The 21,461-nt window shown below is 46.5% G+C and overlaps 1 protein-coding gene across 1 annotated transcript in view; it reads left to right on the plus strand.

The window, feature by feature from the left end:
* ELF1 (E74 like ETS transcription factor 1) overlaps positions 1–21,461 on the plus strand; it is a 303,862-nt gene that overhangs the window by 235,178 nt on the left and 47,223 nt on the right. The gene's annotated exons all lie outside the window — the stretch shown is intronic.

Raw genomic sequence — 21,461 nt, forward strand, 5'->3', positions numbered from 1 at the left:
ACATCGCTCGCCATGCTCAGGCCGGCTCTACCATCTGAAAAGCATGCCTTACAGAGCCCCGCTGCAGATTTGCGCTTGCCAGAAACGGAACAGCGCTTTACTTTCTCAGCAGCCATCGCCGAAAACGGTGGAATTTCAAAATGGCGGACTCGTGCCAAAATCGTCCCGAACGCGGGCCCTCCCTGGTGGAGCTAGAAAAAGCTCTTACCTCACCAGACCATGTCTCCGAGCTCCGGTCACGCTGCACAATCGGAAGAAAACCTCTTTTCTGGGATCGCAGCGCCAAAGCGCGATGCAACCTTTTTTTTTTAAACGCTGTGAGGAACGTTTGAGGCAACAGCGAAAGAGGCAAATTTCCAACTCCGGAGGATCAGTAGCGTGGGAAAGAGCGAACCTATGTGCCTGCATCCACAGCTTGGGCAAAGGCAGGGACAGGGCTTGCCTATTTGTCTACTTCCACATCGGGGGTAAGGCAAGGAAAGGGCTAACCTATTTGCCTTTAAAGTGGGCACCATCAGCCACCACACCCCTGCTACAACTGGCAAAAGCACAGGAGCCACCCCAGGCAGATTTTCTGAAGGAGCTTGAACAAGCTGCAACCACCCTGCTGGGGAGATGGAGAATACGGAAGAGGCAGATGGAGCTAGATGGCCATGAGGCACTGTGGTTTTTCAGTGCTCTCTATCTCCCCCTGCTGGTTGATGGACACAACCCACTCATAATGGATTCATCTGCTTGATGACAAGGAAGCCACGGTTGCTTCAGAGCAGCAATTATGGTTCTTCATTCTCAGACTTGTAGGACTTTTTCAGGGATGCAATGTATTCCTTTACCCTGCTCTGTGCTTTTATTCTGCCCTCAGACCCTTCCTAGTAAACCAGCCTCTTAGGAAATTCTGCTGAGGTTAATTAGTGTAATATGGACTCTTAAGGTACACAGGTTGATGGGGTATATACCTCTTTACATTGACAGTGTAACATTTATGAGTCATTTTGATAAGTAGAATCTTTGATCTCCTTTCATCCTGCATCTGTCATACCTATTTATTTTTCCTTTTCCTCCCAGTTTTCCTTATGCCTCTCCACAACCCTCTCCCTCTCCTATTCACCCGTTACATATCTTGAACTCCTCCATCTTCCTAGTTCTTTGATGGTTCTCTCTTCTATTAAAGTGGACAGGCAGGGAACCCAGCCTGACCTCTGTTTGCATTATTTAGAACCATCGATGTGTGTAGTGAATACCGGCTGTAACTTCACTGCAGGGGCCAACCCTCCAATTGGGGGGGGGGGGGGGGAGGAGGAAGGAAAGATATCTCTCTCTCTCTCTCTCTCTCTCTCAAATAAAAACTGGTTACATCACTATAGGCACTTCCTATTATTTGTGTGCCAACTAAAAGAAAGAGAAGTCAGTCCTCTGTAACAGCTTTAAGCATATACATGCACCATCTGCTGGCCAAACAGGAGAAATACACTTCAGACATATTTAAGACAGGAAAATATCCAATATATTTTACAGGCTTAAAACACACCGTTTCTTCACAATGTACTTGTTTATTAGGATTTATTTACCGCCATTTTAAAAGAATTCACTCAAGGTGATATATAGGGCAAAAAAGTTAAACATAAGTCAAACTGCTGTTTCTAATCTGTTGCCTAGTGGTGACATCATTATGTTAAACAGAATGGGTGATAATGGAGTGTCCTGAGGGACGCCACAGTCCAGTGACCAAGGAAAGGATAAGGTCCTTTTCATTTTCACTTTGTAAGATCTTGATTTCAGGAATCATTGAAACCATCTGTGGACTTTGCCACGTATACCAAGGTTGTCTAGTATGTTTAGTAGGATATTATGATCTACTACATCGAATGCGCTAGACATATCGAACTGCATTATTAAGATCTTAGACCCTATGATAATTTCTTTTCTGAGATTTGATACTAGGGTAGTAAGGACAGTCTCGGTTCTACTGCATGGTCTGAAACCTGATTTCGATTTATGTAGTAAGGAGAAATGTGAAAGGTAGTCCATAGTTTGCGCTACTACTATTCCTTCCATCACCTTTATCATCAAAGGAATGGAGGCTACTGGTCTGTAGTTTGTTACATCAGTTTTGGTGATTGAATTGTTTTTTGGTATTGGTGTTAGGATAATTGAACCTTTATTATCAGGGAAAGTGCCATAATCAAGCTGGGATGTCAATAGTACAAATAGAATGTTGGGCAGAATTATCTAAGTGTAATGCTGGATGGACCGAAATTGTCATGAGGCAAACAAGAAGCTGCCAGCTGTAGCAGGAACCTGAGGTTCAAAGGGAAGCTGAAAATCGAGGACCGTGCCTAAATATTTAAAGGAATTCACCAATTTAACAGGGTGACCTAGGAGAAGGTGGACAGAGGGGATGTCTTGACGGGGTTTAAAACTAGTCAGTTGTCGGATGACCAGCCAGCAGTATGGTTGAGTCAGTGATGCAACTGTTGAGATCAGGTTGTTTTGGATCTAGGTATGCTACTAAAATGTCATCAGCTTAGCAAGCTCTAAAGCCAGGGTCTTGAACTAATTTGGCTAGAGGGCTGAGAGAGCACGAGTACAGGACCCACAACTATTTTCTGACCTCCATAAAGAGCATGGGTAAAAGGCAGAGCTAAGGGGAGATGTGCTAGAAGAACTGGACCATGAGAGCACACGGTTCTGTGCTAAGGGTGGCTAGAGCTGTGAACAAGAAAACTGTATTAGCACATTTTGCTCTGATAGTTTGTATCCAGCACATTCTGTTTGGTGCTACGTGATCAGTGAGTTGACAACACATATACAAGTAGGACTCTTCGTTTTGCATTCATTACTTGGTGTATTTATTGACCCCTGATGCAGACGCTTTTTAGCGTCGAAACACGGCCTGTGTCGGGTCGTTATCTCTGATATAATAAAGACTGTTGGACTCACGTCTCCAGTGGTGAATCGTCTATTAGTCTCTACTTTTGCCTTCTGTGATTCGTCATCGTAGAGAACTTTTTCTGTTCTATATTTTGGATTCTGGAAGGCTATACTTCATATAAATATTGGTACTGCAAAAATATGCACAGAACAGCATTCCAGAACATGCACAGATGCGTGTCGATGCATATTTTCTGCTCAGATTTGTGTGCAACTCCAGCTACCTTCACACAGAACCTTTTATGCATGCATCCGGTGTGCTCTTCCAGGATGACGTACAGGTTTTGGTCAGGTCCTATTTGCATATAGTTTGGTTACTGCATCAGCAAGCAAAAATTTCACATTAGGCTTGCATTAGAAAGCTGTGTTCTAAGCTGTCAGTGCACAGCTGTAACACAAGCACTGAACCCAGAAACAGCACTTATTTTTACACAATATGGGCTAAATTCTATATATCACATGTAAAAATTTGGTGATGAAATGAAATTCGCTTAGGCATCTCTCTATATAAAAGGCAACACCAACGTTCTATGAAGCCTCCAGCCGGAAGTGTGAAGGGGGCGAGATATCCGGTTTTCGTATGAGTGTCTGCCCCGCCCTCTCTGTAACATAGTCAGTGAAGGAAAACAGCAGAGCACGAAATCAAATCGCTGGCTCTGTAACAGTGAAGGACTCAGAGGGGAGAGAGGCCAGAGGGCAGGGACACACACACTCCCACATGCACACAGAAGAAAACATTGCTAGCCCCCGTTTCATTTGCATCAGAAACAGGGCTTTTTTACTAGTATTCTATAAAGTAGGTTTTACTTTAGACATACTTTATAGAATAAGCCTAAATTTCTGCGCAGTTTATAGAATACACCAAGTGCTGGTCCACACAACTAAATTTAGTCACGGTCAATTAGGCCAAGTAAAACCTGGTGTAAGTTCCATTGTCTAAATTAGGCACGTATTCTATAAATTAGGCGGTGTATTCTATAACAATGCGCCTAGATTTTAGAAATGCCCATGACCTGCCCATTCCACACCCATAATTATGCCTACTTTTCAACTATGTGACTTATATTTACGCATACCATGCTACAGAATACGCTTAGCAAGTAGTGTGTGTAAATTCTAATTAATGCCAATTAGTGCTGATAATTGGTTAACATCTAATTATCAGCACTAATTGGCTTGTTAACTAATTAAGTTATGTGCATTGTTATGGAATATGCTTTGATTTCCCTGCAGAAATCTTGGAGCGATTATATAGAATACCAGGGCATATATGCAGACATACCCAAGCGCAGAGAACAGGCACAGCGAGGGTGAGATTAGCACTTCTGTGTGTATTCTTATTGGCTTATACATGCACATAATTACCTCCCTCAAAGGTGTATCATATGTACTTAGGGCATATAGCTACATATATATTGCCTTTAAAAAAAATAAAATAAGTGCCTATGGGGCTCATTTTCAAAGCACTTAGATTTACAAAGTTGCATAGGAACCTATGGAACTTTGTAAATCTAATTGCTTTGAAAATACGCCTCCACGTGTCTTTTCTTTCTAGGTGCTATGTGAGAGAATTGCCCTGTATGTCAGATCTGAACCAAGGGACTTGTATAGTTCTGAAAGCTCATATGCAATATTTTTGGATAATTCCTCTGTTATGCCAGGAAAAAATATCAGGCCCTGACAAGAATCCTGTGAATGAAATGTGGCTTGAGTCTTAACGTACATGTTCTGTATACAGTTTGTTATGCACAGTGAACTGCAGGAGAGTTAAATAATTTTATGTGAAAAGCATTGTATCTCGAGTTCAATAGAGAGGTGGTGAGAGTCCCTTGATTAGATATTGGCAAGACATGGCAGCTTGTATGTCTGAAGAGGAGTGGGGGAGTAACGGAGTGGCTAGAGCTGTAGTCTGAGAAAAGGGAACTTACGGTTCACATCCTGCTGATACTCCTTGGGACCTTGGATAAGGCACTGTACCCTCCCTTGGCTCACATACAAATTTAAGGCTAGATTAACTAGTGTTAATGTATTAACACATGTTATTTAAAGCAGGCCCTGGATGACTGAGCCTGTGACTACAGTAAATGCTTGCTTAGTGGTTTTATTAAAATTGTGTGTGTTTTTATTGTATTTCACGTTTGAAAAGGAAGTGTCCTTGGAAGTGGAATATAACTGCCAGGGTGACATATTTTACTAATGATTCATGTTAATGCATTAACACAGGTTAAGTATATCTATATCTATCCGTTAGGCTGTAAGCCCCCTGGGGAGAGACTATGCCCCTCTCATCTTGAACTACCAATGAAAATATATACGCTAAATCAAAGTAAATTGCTTTTATTTATTTAACACAATTCTGTTCTATCCATGTCGGTGCTTTTTTTTTTTTTAGATACAGACAAGAGGCAGGGATGTAGTTTGCTTACTGAAGTCACATTTAGAAACTTGGGGGCTGATAACAGTAAAGTTAGCAGTTAGCATGGCTTCGTTGCACAATTTTGTGGGCACATAGGTGCAAACAAGGGTTTTGCCCGGAAGCTAAAACTGTGCAAAGCCTTGCATTAGACAGTAGTGTGCATCATATTTAGAATCTTGGTAATGAGGCTATGAGCTCTTCTGTGCAGATGCAGAGGACAGTGTCAAGCATGAGGAAGGATTAGCTTCTTTTTCCCTAGTACTATTTGTGGGATCCTAATGCCCATTTCTTCTTTTTGCTGCCAATGTACAGGGCTTGCAACCTTTTTCTGGCCTCCATGAACAGCATGAGTAAAAGATAGAACTGAGGGGGAGGTGTACAGAAAGATCGGAACTGGTGAGAGCACACGGTTTTGTGTTAAGGGCAATAAGAGCTGCATATGGATCTGAGCAGAAGAAAATTATACCAGCACACATCTGTGCACATGCTGGAATGCTGTACTGAATAGTATAACTCTGAAAGTATCTGAGAACCATTTCAACCCTAACAATTGCTGTATATTCCCCCAAATTTCTTTTATATGTGATGAGAACCTCTCAGCATTTCACCATACTATTTAAGACACTCACCAGTGCCAGTGTTATAGAAACAGCAAATCAAAATCCTACAAGAAGCCACTATTGCTTCCATATCATCAAGCTGATCAATCCATAGACTGGTGGGTTGTGTCCATCTACCAGCAGGTGGAGATAGAGAGCAAACTTTTGCCTCCCTATATGTGGTCATGTGCTGCCGGAAACTCCCCAGTATGTTCTCTATCTCAGCAGGTGGTGGTCACACACAGCAGCAGCTCTGGCTAGGCCTCCAAGCCTAATCCTTAGGTTTTGTTGAGGCTTGGGGTTGAGGGCTCTTTTGAGCAAGTGCAAACCTGGTGGTGCCAGGTCCCTCCTTTTCTCCCCCCTCCCGCTGGCTCCGTTTAAAAAAAAAAAAAATATATATTTTTAAACGTCTTTAAAGGCGTTTAATTCGACGTTTCTTTAAACGTTCATTGCAGCTACTCACTGGGACACCAGTTCGTTATAGCTCGGAGCGGCAAGCAGGTAATTTTACCTTTTTATAGCGGGCAGGGGGTTCCCCGATTCTTCTCCTCGTGGCAATGGCGTCGGAGGGCGAGGGCGCAAAGGGTCGCTCCCCGGATCGCTGGAGCGCTTCTAGAGGGGATGCGGGGGTTTTACAACCTGATTCGCCCTTGATGGGTGATAGTTTAGTGACCGATGAATGTCCCGGTCGTTCCTCCGGCGTGGCGGTTTTTTCCCGCCATAAACGCCCAACCCCCGCTCCTCGCCTCCGCCATCTTGGCCGGCCACGCGGCTCGGACGGCTTCTTCGGGGCCGCCCTTGAGGTTGGAGACATTAATGCCATGAACGCCCTTAATTTGGGCGACGGCACAAAAGCGGCTAAAGTTAAGCGCCGTTCTTCCCGCGCGGCTCCTTCACGGAGTTTCGCGCCGGACGCCATTTTGGATGCGCAGCATGTCTCTCCCCCGCTATTGCGAGCGCCGGTTGAGAGTGCGTCTAGGGCTGTTGCCCAGGCTGCGGAAGTGCACAGTCTGGGGGGTTTCTCCCCCGAGTTTGTTTTGCTGCTGCATCAGGCTTTCCTCATGCAAAACGCTGCCCCTGCTCCCTCTTCTGATAAAGAGGTTGAGGTTCCCAGAGGTAAACGCCCTCGGGTTGATTTCCAGGCCTTGGAGGACTTTTGTCTCCTCCGATGTAGATGAGGGCAGCGTGTCTGAGGTCTCCCAACGATCCTTTGCGGATTCCTTGGAGGAGATAGATCCCCGCTCGGATGGAGCGGATGACCCCTCTGCAGCGCGGCTTTTTAGCCCAGAGGATTTGCCCAACCTGTTGTTACAGGCCATGGACACTTTGAAGATTTCCTCTCCGGAGGACGTCTCTCCCTCAGCCCCTGTTGGCTCTGCCATTATGCTGGGGACGAAGCGCCCGCCTAGAACCTTCCACGTGCATGATGCCATGCACACCTTAATTGCGGCTCAATGGGATGTCCCGGAAACGAGCCTTAAAGTGGCTAGGGCTATGTCCCGCCTCTATCCTTTGGCTGTGAGTGAACGTGAGGCCTATCTGTGGCCTACCGTGGATTCTTTAATCACTGCGGTGACTAAGAAAACGGCGTTGCCGGTGGAAGGTGGCACGGCCCTAAAGGACGCCCAAGACAGAAGATTGGAGGCGGCCTTAAGGTCGTCCTTGGAGGCAGCTGCTTTAAGTTTGCAGGCCTCAGTTTGCGGCTCCTATGTGGCCAGGGCGTGCCGGACTATGGTGCAGCGGGCTTCCCCCTCGGATCATTCCTTGAGGGCTGATTGGCCGGCCCTGGAATCGGGCTTAGCCTATTTGGCAGACTTGCTGTATGATGTCTGGAGAGCCTCAGCTAAAGGCATGGCTCAGACAGTCTCTGCGCGGCGGTGGCTTTGGCTGAAACATTGGTCTGCTGACCACGCCTCTAAATCCCGCCTGGCTAGATTGCCTTTTAAAGGCAAGCTGCTCTTTGGGGTCGAGCTGGACAAAATCGTGACCGATCTCGGCACGTCTAAGGGCAAGAAATTACCAGAGGTCAGGGCTCGGGTTAGTACTCGTCCCGATACCTCCATACCGCCCGGGCAAGTCGGGTTCCTCTGCCCCCTCTTCCTTCAAGAGGAATTTCTCCCCCAAGCAGCATTCCTTTCGCAGAGACCGCCGTCCCGGAGGTGCTCCCTCCGGTCCTCCCCCAGGGTCTCGTACCCAATGACGGGGCCTTGGTCCACGCCCCAGTGCAGATTGGAGGACGGCTGTCCTCGTTTCTGGGCGAGTGGACCACTATAACTTCAGACGCGTGGGTGCTGGAAGTCATCAGAGACGGCTACAAGCTAGAGTTCTGCCAACCCTTAAGAGACGGGTTTGTACTCTCTCCCTGCAAGTCTCCGGTCAAGCTGTGGTAGTGCAGCAGACCTTGGACAACCTGATCCGCCTGGGTGCGGTCGTTCCGGTGCCAAAAAATCAGATTGGCAAGGGACGTTACTCCATTTCCTTTGTGGTTCCAAAGAAAGGAGGTTCTGTCCGGCCTATCCTCGACCTCAAAGGGGTCAATCGGGCCTGGAAAGTGAGGCACTTTCGCATGGAGACTCTCCGCTCTGTTATAGCGGCAGTGAAGGCAGGAGAGTTCTTGGCTTCCTTGGACATCAAGGAAGCGTACCTGCATATTCCCATCTGGCCTCCTCTCCAACGCTTTCTGCGTTTTACAGTCCTGAGACGACACTTCCAGTTCAGAGCCCTCCCTTTCGGGTTGGCTACTGCTCCGCGGACCTTTTCCAAAGTAATGGGGGTCATAGCGGCCTTCCTGCTAAAGGAAGGAGTACAAGTCCATCCTTATCTGGACGACTGGTTGATCCGAGCCCCCTCTTATGCAGAGTGCGGCAAAGCTATGGACCGGGTAGTTGCTCTTTTGAGCTCCCTGGGATGGATCATCAACTGGAAGAAGAGCCAGCTGCGCCCGACTCAGTCCCTGGTGTATCTGGGAGTTCGATTCGACACCCAAGTGGGCAGAGTGTTCCTGCCAGACAATCGGATTGTCAAGCTTCAGGCTCAGGTGGACTAGTTCCTAGTAGCCTCTCCTATTCGGGCTTGGGACTACGTGCAGCTGTTGGGCTCTATGACGGCCACGATGGAAGTAGTGCCCTGGGCCAGGGCTCATATGAGACCACTACAGCTTTCTCTGCTGCTGCGCTGGACTCCGATGTCGGAGGATTATGCTGTGCGCCTTCCCGTGGACCCAGCAGTGCGCAAGGCGCTGAGCTGGTGGACGCAGACAGACAAGTTGTCTGCAGGATTGCCTCTGGTGACCCCGGAGTGGATTGTCGTCACGACAGACGCCTCTTTGATAGGCTGGGGAGCCCACTGCTTGGGAAGGACAGCGCAGGGGCTCTAGTCTCCTGCAGAGGCAAGTGGTCTATCAACCTCCTGGAACTCAGAGCCATTCGGTTGGTGTTATTGGAGTTCATCCCGGTACTGGTGTTGAAGCCTGTACGGGTCCTGTCGGACAATGCCATGGCTGTGGCCTATATCAACCGCCAGGGAGGTACCAGAGCGCCCCTCTAGCCAAGGAGGCTATGAGTCTTTGCCAGTGGGCGGAAGCGAACCTGGAGCAGCTTTCAGCGGCCCACATTGCCGGAGTCATGAATGTCAAGGCGGACTTTCTCAGTCGCCATACCTTGGAGCCCGGAGAGTGGCAACTATCTGCTCAGGCGTTCTTGGACATCACGAAGCGCTGGGGCCAGCCGAGCCTAGATCTGATGGCGTCATCGGCCAATGGCCAAGTGCCGCGCTTTTTCAGCAGAGGACGGGACCCTCGATCCCTGGGAGTAGATGCTCTTCTCCAACAGTGGCCGACACAAGAGCTCCTCTATGTGTTCCCGCCCTGGCCCATGTTGGGCAGGGTGCTAGACCGGGTGGCAAAGCATCCCGGCAGGGTAATCCTGGTGGGTCCGGAATTGGCCCAGACGTCCCTGGTATGCGGACTTGTTCAGGCTCTCAGTCGACGATCCTCTGCGGCTGTCAGTGGAGCAGGGCCTGTTACATCAGGGTCCCGTGGTGATGGAGGATCCCTCTCCCTTTGGTCTTACGGCCTGGCTATTGAGCGGCAGCGTCTGAGGAAGAAGGGCTTCTCAGACAAGGTCATCGCCACTATGCTGAGAGCGAGGAAGCGCTCTACTTCTACTGCTTACGCCAGGGTTTGGCGTATCTTTGCAGCATGGTGTGAAGCAGGCTCACTTTCTCCCTTCACTGCTCCAATTTCTTCAGTGTTTGCGTTCCTGCAAGAAGGTCTGGAGAAAGGCCTGTCGCTCAGTTCCCTTGAAGTCCAGGTAGCGGCTCTGGCTTGCTTCAGGGGCCGCCTGAAGGGTGCTTCCCTGGCTTCGCAGCCAGATGTGGTGCGCTTTCTCAAGGGAGTTAATCACCTGCGCCCTCCTCTGCACTCAGTGGTGCCTGCGTGGAATCTCAACCTGGTGCTAAGAGCATTGCAGAAGCCGCCTTTGGAACCCTTGTCGAGGGCATCTCTGAAAGACCTGACGTTGAAAGCAGTCTTTTTGGTGGCTATCACTTCAGACAGAAGAGTTTCCGAGCTCCAGGCGCTCTCATGTCGAGAGCCTTTTCTGCAGTTCACTGAGGCAGGAGTGACTATTCGCACAGTGCCTTCCTTCCTGCCCAAGATTGGTTCTCGCTTCCATGTGAATCAGCAGCTCTGTCTCCCTTCCTTTCGTAGGGAGGACTACCCAGAGGAGTACTCCGCTCTTGAATATCTGGATGTGAGACGAGTCATCATCAGATACTTGGAAGTGACCAATGATTTCCGGAAATCGGATCATCTGTTTGTCCTGTTTGCAGGTCCTCGTAAGGGTCTGCAGGCTGCTAAGCCTACAGTGGCAAGATGGGTCCAGGAAGCCATTGCAGCGGCTTATGTGGCCGCGGGGAAGGTGCCGCCTATCCAGCTGAAGGCTCACTCCACAAGAGCTCAGGCGGCCTCGATGGCAGAGGCCGGTTCCGTCTCCTTGGAAGAGATATGCAAGGCGGCAACTTGGGCTTCGGCCCATACATTCTCCAAGCATTACCGCTTGACTGTGGCTGCTCGGGCGGAGGCCCGGTTTGGAGCTTCAGTGTTGCGGTCAGGGATTTCTAGGTCCCGCCCTGGGTGAGTACTGCTTCGGTACATCCCACCAGTCTATGGATTGATCAGCTTGATGATATGGAAGGTAAAATTATGTATAATCATACCTGATAATTTTCTTTCCATTAATCATAGCTGATCAATCCATAGCCCCTCCCAGATATCTGTATTGTTTTATTCTGGTTGCATTTCAGGTTCGAGTTTAGTCTTCAGTTACTTCAGAAAGACTTCGTGTTCAAGTTTTTTCACTTGGATTCTTCAAGAGTTAAGACGAGTTTGTGTTACAGTGAGCTGCTGCATTCCTCTCCCCTCCGTTTTACGGGGCTGGATTGAGACTTAAAATTCTGCCGGCACTCCCTCCCGCTTCGTGCGGCTGTAGGGCAGTTTTGTACCCCTCCCGCTTCGGCGGTGTTAGGGTCAGTCAGCTCCTCCCGCGGTTGCGGTTGCAGGATAAGCCAGATCCCCCCGCATCGGCGGGTGTGGTGTCCCTCCCCCGCTCCGCGGGGATGAGCTGGACGGATTCCCCTCCCCCACTTGTGTGGGGATGAGCTGGGTTAATTCCCCTCCCCCGTTTCGGCGGTGGTGAGCTGGGCAGAGTGTCCCTTCGTGGGTGTAATTCTCTAAGTGCTGAGTCCTGTGGATGGAGCTTTGATATCGACATACTGAGGAGTTTCCGGCAGCACATGACCACATATAGGGAGGCAAAAGTTTGCTCTCTATCTCCACCTGCTGGTAGATGGACACAACCCACCAGTCTATGGATTGATCAGCTATGATTAATGGAAAGAAAATTATCAGGTATGATTATACATAATTTTACCTTATTATGGTGACGTTTTCCAACCTCTACATTGTGGAATATATCATTAATCACAAATTTATGTTCATAAATAAGAATTTATGTTCAGTTGTGCTCAATTCACCTTCAAATATGCCCGCAAAAATTCAAAACTTAATTCATAACAAATTCAGGAGTAGCCTAGTGGTTATTGATCCTGGGGAAATGGGTTCAATTCCCACTGCAGCTCCTTGTGACTGTGGGCAAGTCACTTAATCCTCCATTGCCCCAGGTACAAAATAAGTACCTGTATATATGTAAACTGCTTTGAATGTAGTTGCAAAATACCACAGAAAGGCGGTATATCAAGTCCCATTTCCCTTCCCTCCCCTCCCCCCCCCTTCTCCCTAACTTGATGAAAAACTTGGAAGACTGATTTCACTGCCCCGTTTCGGACTCTTCTTCAGGAGCTGTCCTTGCAGATTGCTTTCTTCTGTCCCAGTTGAAATTCCATCTGGAGCATATGTGAGTAGGCTATGATGAACTAAGTTTTGAATTTTTTCCACAATATAGAGCCTCAGGGATGTGTGGAAAACATCACCATAATAAGCAATAATGGCCTCTTTTGATCTGTTGTTTCTAAAAGATTGGCACTGATGAGTGTCTTACACAGTATGGTGATACGCTGACAGGTTCTATTCACTTATAAAAAAAATTATTTTTTCCCCCAAACATTCTTGGGCAATATATACAGCAGGATTGAAGTGGTTCTCCGATACTTTCAAAGAGTTATATTTTATTTATTTATTTATTGCATTTGTATCCCACATTTTCCCACCATATGGCTGGGTTCAATGTGGCTTACATATTGCTAAAAATGTGGTTACAAAATGTGTAGAAGTCTTGTACGTAATACAGAAGTACAATAAATGCTTAGGTTGATATATTAGCATATTGTGAGAGAGGTTAATATTATTGTTTTCCATTTCTGAACTTTTCGTGATGTATGGTGGTGTGGGATTAGGCAGATCCAGGTGGGAAAGACATCTTGAAAATATGTGTTTTCAGGGGGTATTTTTCTGAATTGTAGGTAGTTTTCTATGAGTTTCAGGTCTTTGGGTAGTGAATTCCACAGTTGTGTGCCTACAAACGAGAGTCTGGTGGCATGTGAAGATTTGTATTTTATACCTTTGCAATTGGGGTAGTGAAGGGTTAGGTAGGTTCTTGCTGTTCTCGTCACGTTTCTTATTGGTAGATCGATAAGTTCTGTCATGTAATCTGGTGCGAGTCTGTAGATGATTTGTGGACTATTGTGCATATTTTGAAAGTTATGCGAGCATTAATAGGAAGCCAATGTAAGCTTCTTAGGAGGGGTTTCGCACTTTCCAGGTGTGTTTTTCCGAAGATGAGTCTGGCAGCCATGTTTTGTGCTATCTGTAGTTTTCTTATGATTTGATCTTTGCAGCCTACGTAAATACTATTGCAGTAGTCTACATGGGTTAGCACCATGATTTGGATCATGTTGCAGAATGAATCCCAGGGAAAGTAAGGTTTTATATGTTTGAGCTTCCATATAGTATGGAACATTTTCTTGGTCGTGTTCTTAGCTTGGCTTTCTAGTGTTAGGTTGCGGTCAATTGTCATGCCTAAGATTTTCAAGTGGTCTGAGATTGGGAGGGATGAACCCAATATATTATTTAGAATTGATTAAATCCTCTCAGTACAGATTTTTGTGTGGTAGAGATTATCTGGAATGTTATGCTGTGCATAAAAATACACAGAATAGCATTCCAGAACATGCACAGATGTGTGTTGATACTGCTTTTCTGCTCAAACCTCTGTGTGTGGCCCTAGCTTCCATAGGCCCCAGAGTCTGGAACAGTAGGGTCGAAACAAAGAGACTTTATTACAGACTCGACATATATCTGTGTTTCGGCCACAGGCCTGCCTCCTGTTTACTGTTGGTTTTGTGGGATTTTGTTGTTCATTCACCTGGGTGGATTGCCCTTCCCTCTCCTAGCTTCCATAGCACATGAGTGTGTGCATATGTCCTATGTGCTTTCCCAGGCTAGCGCATGAGTTTTGTCCAGGGTCTGTTTGCGGGTAATTTGGTTACCGTATTGGTGAGCAAAAATTTGGCATTACACTGTGGGTACTCAGCTCTAAAACAAACTTACTACATCAGTCCCTTGGGCAGTGTGGGCTCTCTACCCTCTGGATCTCCGATTCTCTGCCTTCTCCTGGCTTTTGCTGTCCCTTATCTCCAATTATCTCTCTTCTTATTTTCTCCATAGGCTTAGATACACTTTATTTCGCTACTATCTCTCTGTGACACAGTGAAGGAACTTGCTCAATTCTGGGGGTGCTCAGCACTCACTAGCACCTGCAGAACTGGTTCCTAAGACTTCAAGGAGACACAAAGTGGTTTACATGGTGCACTCTAACCATTTATTTAGATTTTGCTCACCCCTTTTTCAGTAGTAGCTCAAGGTGAGTTACATTCAGGTACTCTGGATATTTCTGGATATTTTGGCACTTGCTAACCGTGTAGGCGTCCATACTATTCCTGTGGGCACCTATACAGTTAGCGCGTGCTGGTTTTAAGCGCACATTAAAAATGCTAGCGCACCTTAGTAAATATACCCCTTAGATTGTGAGACCTCCAAGGACAGATAAATGCCCAGTGTACCTGAATGTAACTCACATTGAGCTACTACTGAAAAAGGTGTGAGCAAAATCCAAATAAATAATCAGCACAGGTACATTACCACACACTGACTGATTAGCACGAGCCCTTACTGCCTACAAAATAGGGGTCGGTGAGTGCTCATGCCTAATTTTTTTGTAATGGCCACATGCTAATGGCAACATTAATAGAGAACAATTAACCCCTGTCTAATTTCTTTATAATATCAAATTATGTGAAATGTATACATAATGTCATTTTAGTTTACATTAGGTCAATTCTTTATTCACTCAATGTATAGTACTTATAACTACAATGCTTGCACTAACTTAAATTGTTTGAAGCTTATAATTGATTAATTATTTTCTGTCACACTGTTGCTGTTGTCTCTTCTGTCAGTGTTATATAGACTTAGACTTCATCTTTTAGATTGCAAGAGAGTGCGCTATAAGTCAGTTCACTCCGCAGACTTTAGATACCAAGGTGCTAAGTGGTGCAACTTACTTTCAATGGCAATCAATGATCAGCCTGATTATTTGGTATTTTGCAAAAGACTGAAAACTTTAATCTTTGAGAGGTTTCTACCCGTTGATGGAGTGTGTTAGATTGTAACTGGCCATCAATGGTTTGTTATTTATAGTGCTTTTTTTGTAGAAAAAAAGGTGCCGGTACTCATTGTGGGCGGGGTCACCACATGGCTCCACCCCTGTTATAGCCACACCCACATTAGCCACACCCCTTATACCAGCCATGGCACATATAAACAGACATTGAAAATATTATAGTAGTATAGGAGAAAAAAATAATGTGATTTTTATTATAAATAATTTCTGTAAGCTGTTACAGGTCCAGTATCCCCAGTGGGATACTAGACCTGTAACAGCAGATGTAAATTCTCAAATTGGACATATTCCAGACACTAAAATGAAAATAAAATGATTTTTTCTACCTTTGTTGTCTGGTGACTGTTTTTCTGATCATGCTAGCCCAGTATCTGATTCTGCTGCTATCTGTCCTCTTAACTCCGTTTCCAGGGCTTCCTTTCCATTTATTTCTTTACTTTCCACTTTTCTTCTTCATTTCTTGCCCTACATCCATAAGTAAAAGCTGGGTCCTACTCTGCAGACTTGACTGTCCAGTGGATCCAGCTTCTGCCTATTTTCTTCATCCATGTGCAGTTTTTCTCCTCTCTTCCTTTTCCCTGATCTCATCTCCTTCCTCACTCTTCCCTCCCCTCCATCCATGTCCAGCAACCCTCCTCTCCCCTCCATCCACCCATGTCCAGCAACCCTCCTCTCCCCCTGCCCCCCTCCAGCCACCCATGCCCAGTGATTCTCCTCTCTCCCCTGCCCTCCCCTCCATGTCCAGCGATTCTCTCTCCCCTCCCCTCCATGCCCAGCATGTCGCCTCCCTCCCCTGCCCTCCCCTCATCTATGGCCAGCACTTCTCCTCTTTCCCCTACCCTCCCCTGCCCATGTCCAGCATGTCTCCTCTCCCCCTGCCCTCTCCTCCATGCCCAGCATGTCGCCTCCCTCCCCTGCCCTCCCCTCATCCATGCCCAGCACTTCTCATCTCTCCTCTGCCCTCTCCTCCTTGTCCAACGATTCTCTCTCCCCTCCCCTCCATGCCCAGCATGTCGCCTCCCTCCCCTCATCCATGCCCAGCATGTCGCCTCCCTCCCTTCAGCCATGCCCAGCACTTCTCCTCCATCCCCTGCCCTCCCCTCAGCCATGCCCAGCACTTCTCCTCTCTCCCCTGCAAGTCCGGCGATTCTGTCTCCCCTCACCTACCTTCCATGTCCAGCACGTCACCTCTCTCCACTGCCCTGCCCTCTGCAAGTCGCGCGAACTGGTCCAGAAGTGAAGGCAGCAAGGCAGGCACGCAGCAGACAGCTTCCTCTCTTCTTGCGTTGCTTCCCTCTCAGCGCGTCCCGCCCATGAAGGCGGGGCGCGCTAAAGGGAAGCGACGCAAGATGAGAGGAACTTGTCTGCTGCGTGCCTGCCTTGCTGCCTTCACTTCCGGACCAGTTCGCGCGACTTGCAGAGGGGAGGGCAGTGGAGAGAGGCGACGTGCTGATGGAGGGTAGGGGAGGGCAGGGGAGGGGACGGAGAATTGTGACGGGTAATGTTTTTAACGACGCGCGGGGCAGGAACGGACGGGAGCGGGTCCTCACGAAAAAGGTGCCAGTACGCCGTACCGGCACAAAAAAAGCACGGGTTGTTTAGTTCTTATATGTATCTTATTTGTTCTACTCTGCTCTTACTTGATATTACTACTACAACGACTTATCATTTCTATAGCACTACTAGATGTACGTAGTGCTGTTTATGGTATTGTAAACCTTGCCTGTTTTATTTATCGTAAGCCACATTGTATGTTCGGGATAATGTGGCATATAAATGTCAAATTGCTGCCTTGCCTCTCACACCACCCTGACATATGACACACAGATCCCTTTGACCCTAACAACTACACTGTACTGGGTTATACAGTAACATATCTATCATAGCATGTTCAGCAGCTGCCATGTGCAGGGCAGGCGAAAGGAGGAGGGGCACTTCTAGAGGCTTGCATGCTCTCTTTTCTTCCTTTTGTCACCCTCTTCTGGCAGGAAAAGAATTCACCTCAAAGTCTTCAAAACATAAAAACCAAAGCACTGAGTTAGAGGAGAGCAGAGGCCACCATGCCTGTAATTGTAGTAATTCAGCTGCCTTGACATTCAGTTATCAGATATTTTTCTCCTAGAATTAATCTTCTTGTTTATCTAGGTCCCCTATAGTTGTAAATTCATTTTCCTGCTTGAAAATAAGAAAATTGCACCAAATGTGGTACAGCTTGCTACATCTTTGTTTACCACTCTGCTTTAGTTTCTAAACAAATGCATGTACATTTAAAATGCCTGTTCATTTTAACTGGGGCATTCTCGGATCTCACAGATGATGAGCTGAAACCATGCTCTGATTTTATTGTCCAGTGTTGGAAATTGCCAAGGAGATAAAAGGGAGTCATTTTGTTATAATATGGTCTGGAGTATTTTTTTTACACAGTGACTGCTGGAAATATCTTTTGATGACAAAGTGCTCTCAGCTTTGACTCAAATACCAAGAAGAATCATGAAAGCCAAAGCAACATTTTAATTAAAATGGCAGTAACAATCCTATTTGGGGACTGAGTCCATTCTGGTGCAATCTTATCATATTTTCAAAACAGAGATCGTTTTGCAAATATGGGATAAGTAAGTAGAGATGTACAGTAAAACCAAACTGTGCTGATTCTCTTCTCTTGCTTAGTTCTGACTGTGCCAAAAGGAGAGAATGAACTTTAAGGCCATTCCAAGCATCCACTTTCCCTGGCATAAGTACATAAGTAATGCCATACTGGGAAAAGACCAAAGGCCCATCAAGCCCAGCATCCTGTCCTCGACAGTGGCCAATCCAGGTCAAGGGCACCTGGCAGCTTCCCAAATGTACAAACATTCTATACATGTTATTCCCGAAATTGTGGATTTTTCCCAAGTCCATTTAGTAGCAGTCTATGGACTTGTCCTTTAGGAAACCGTCCAAACCCTTTTTAAACTCTGCCAAGCCTTCACCACGTTCTCCGGCAACGAACTCCAGAGTTTAATTACGCGTTGGGTGAAGAAACATTTTCTCCTATTTGTCTTAAATATACTACACTGTAGTTTCATCGCATGCCCCCTAGTCCTACTATTTTTGGAAAGCGTGAACAGACGCTTCACATCCACCTATTCCACTCCACTCATTATTTTATATACGTCTATCATGCCTCCCCTCAGCCGTCTCTTCTCCAAGCTGAAAAGCCCTAGCCTCCTTAGTCTTTCTTCATAGGGAAGTCATCCCATCCCCGCTATCATTTTCATCGCCCTTCGCTGCACCTTTTCCAATTCCACTATATCTTTCTTGAGATGCGGCGACCAGAATTGGACACAATACTCAAGGTGCGGTCGCACCATGGAATGATACAACGGCATTATAACATCCTCACACCTATTTTTTTATACCTTTCCTAATAATACCTAACATTCTATTTGCTTTCCTAGCCGCAGCAGCACACTGAGCAGAAGGTTTCAGTGTATTATCAACGACGACACCCAGATCCTTTTCTTGGTCCTTAACTCTTAACGTGGAACCTTGCATGATGTAGCTATAATTTGGGTTCTTTTTTCCCCACATGCATCACCTTACACTTGCTCACATTAAACGTCATCTGCCATTTAGCCGCCCAGTCTCCCAGTCTCGTAAGGTCCTTCTGTAATTTTTCACAATGCTCTTGCGAATTAACGACTTTGAATAACTTTGTGTCATCAGCAAATTTAATTACCTTGCTAGTTACTCCCATCTCTAAATCATTTATAAATATATTAAAAAGCAGCGGTCCTAGCACTGACGCCTGAGGAACCCCACTAACTACCCTTCTCCATTGTGAATACTGCCCATTTAACCCCACTCTCTGTTTTCTATCCTTCAACCAGTTTTTAATCCACAATAGGACATTACCTCCTATCCCACGACCCTCCAATTTCCTCTGTAGCCTTTCATGAGGCACCTTGTCAAACGCCTTTTGAAAAACCAGATACACAATATCAACCGGCTCCCCTTTGTCCACATGTTTGTTTACTCCTTCAAAGAATTGAAGTAAATTGGTCAGGCAAGATTTCCCCACACTAAAGCCGTGCTGACTTGGTCTCAGTAATCCATGTCCTCGGATGTGCTCTGTAATTTTGTTTTTAATAATAGCCTCTACCATTTTCCCGGCACCGACGTCAGACTCACCGGTCTATAATTTCCCGGATCTCCCCTGGAACCTTTTTTAAAAATCGGCGTTACATTGGCCACCCTCCAATCTTCTGGTACCATGCTCGATTTTAAGGATAAATTGCATGTCACTAACAGTAGCTCCGCAAGTTCATTTTTCAGTTCTATCAGTACTTCTGGTAGGGGAAAAAGCCCAAGCCTTATCAATAAAGTCATTATTGCTCAGCACATGCCTACTACTGGGCCTTCAGCTATCTCCACTATTGATGGCCAAGGTATTTTATATTATGGACAGCCTTATATGGAAACATAACCCCTTGCAGTAATAGTGTGAGACTACCACTAGGGGTGCCATTTTCAAGACAGTGCCAGCAGGGCAGGAGCAACTGGAGATCTCTCCTCCTCGATGACAAGGTCCACTAAGATGGTGGGGGGCCCTCTGGGGCAGTGCTTAATTTATAATTTATAGATAAAAAGGAATTGGAACCATGGAGCTGGGATAGGGGGCAGCCAGGGGCACGAATAAGAAGAGAAGAGGGGCTGATTTAGGGTGCAGAGTGATTGTTCTCTGCTATGTTCCCTTTGGAGTGAGCGGTGCTGCTTTGTGACACTTTTAAAGCTCCTTGATGAAGGGTGAACGGTTGGAGCAGTAGCAGCTATGGTGAATTGATTGTATAAGCAGTTTTCAATGGTTTATGAGTCTTTGTAGTGTACCACTGTTTTTGATGGTTGAAATGGACTGCCTATTATGCTGAAAGAGTCTGTGACCTTGTTTTGAATATCCTCGACATTTGGAATTGCTGAGGAAATATAAAAGATTAATAAAACTTTTTTTTTTAATGTGATTATCTTTGTTGCTTACTTTTCAAAGCACTTAGACTTACAAAGTTCCATAGATTACTATGCAACTTTATAAGTCAAAGTGCTTTGAAAATATGCCTCAACGTGTTACATGTTCTTTATTGGTATATGTTTATAGGAACCCACCTAGAACGTTTGTGATTTGGCAGGAAAGAAAAACTGCAAATAAATAAACCTACAGTCCAGATATTGCAAAAATGCTGGGTTCGCTGATTTGGCAGAGACACAGGGCTAACAAATTGAGTGATAAAGTTAAAGGTAGTCCCCTGTATGCAAGTAGTGAATAACTTATGGGGGCTGCCACTTGCATGACGGCTTCTTGGCAGACTATTAACGAGGTGCTTTGCCATTATTTTCCCTGGTCATCTTTAGTCCCCTGGCTAAGGCCAGGTACTCATTTGCTGAGCAAAAGTGGATGGATGGTGAGTTGGCCAGAGGACAGCTACCTGACAGAAATCCCAGTGTGGGATCTGAACTTAATATGATGAGTTCAGTAGGCAAACAACCTACCAATTGTACCATGAGGCCTTTTCTAACAAAGTAAATAGTTTGTTTTAGGGAAAATATTATAGTGAACCAATGCTGGGAATGCTTCATTGCAGCTGGCCAAGAAGCCAGCACGCTGGGCTGGCACTGGATGTTTACTATCAGCTGTAGAGGAGAATAGCCCTGAGTTTTCTAGAAGTGTCCTGTGGATATCCCCCCCCCCCCCCTCTCTAAAGCTTCCCCAGGCAGTGACTAGTTAAAGTAAATCTTAAGCAGGTTGTCACGGTTCCCGCTGCGCCTTACCTCCCTCGCCTTCCCCTTCACCTCTGGGTCTCGACTTGCACCAGTGCAGTTGGGATGGCGCGGGGCACCAGCACATCCACCGGTGCACTGCAGGTAGTTCGGGGCAGCTGCAGTGTTTCTGCCCGCCTTGGGATGTGGTGGCATTTGTTTTAGCACCATTGGTGGCGGTGTTGGGGGAAGCATGCTTCGCCATCCACACTTCCCCTCCAAGGGGCAGCACTTGGCACTTCTGAGGGAAATCAGGGGAATCCTCTGCCCTCCAGGCAGCATTTATTGTCAGCTTGCTCTCATGCTCATTGCCTCAGCAACAGGTTCTTGGACTTGTTTCTCCTAGCTGGTGCTTTGTTTCCTGACTATCTTGCCTGTCACCTGACCTGACCATTGCCTGAACCCGGATATTGTCTTGCCTGACTATTGCCTGGACCCGGATACTGCCTTGCCTGCCGCCTGTCCTAACCATCGCCTGGACGTGGACACTGCCTTGCCTACCACCTGATCTGACCGTTGCCTTGACCG

Source organism: Microcaecilia unicolor, chromosome 4 (genome assembly GCF_901765095.1).
Source record: "Microcaecilia unicolor chromosome 4, aMicUni1.1, whole genome shotgun sequence".
NCBI lineage: Eukaryota > Metazoa > Chordata > Amphibia > Gymnophiona > Siphonopidae > Microcaecilia > Microcaecilia unicolor.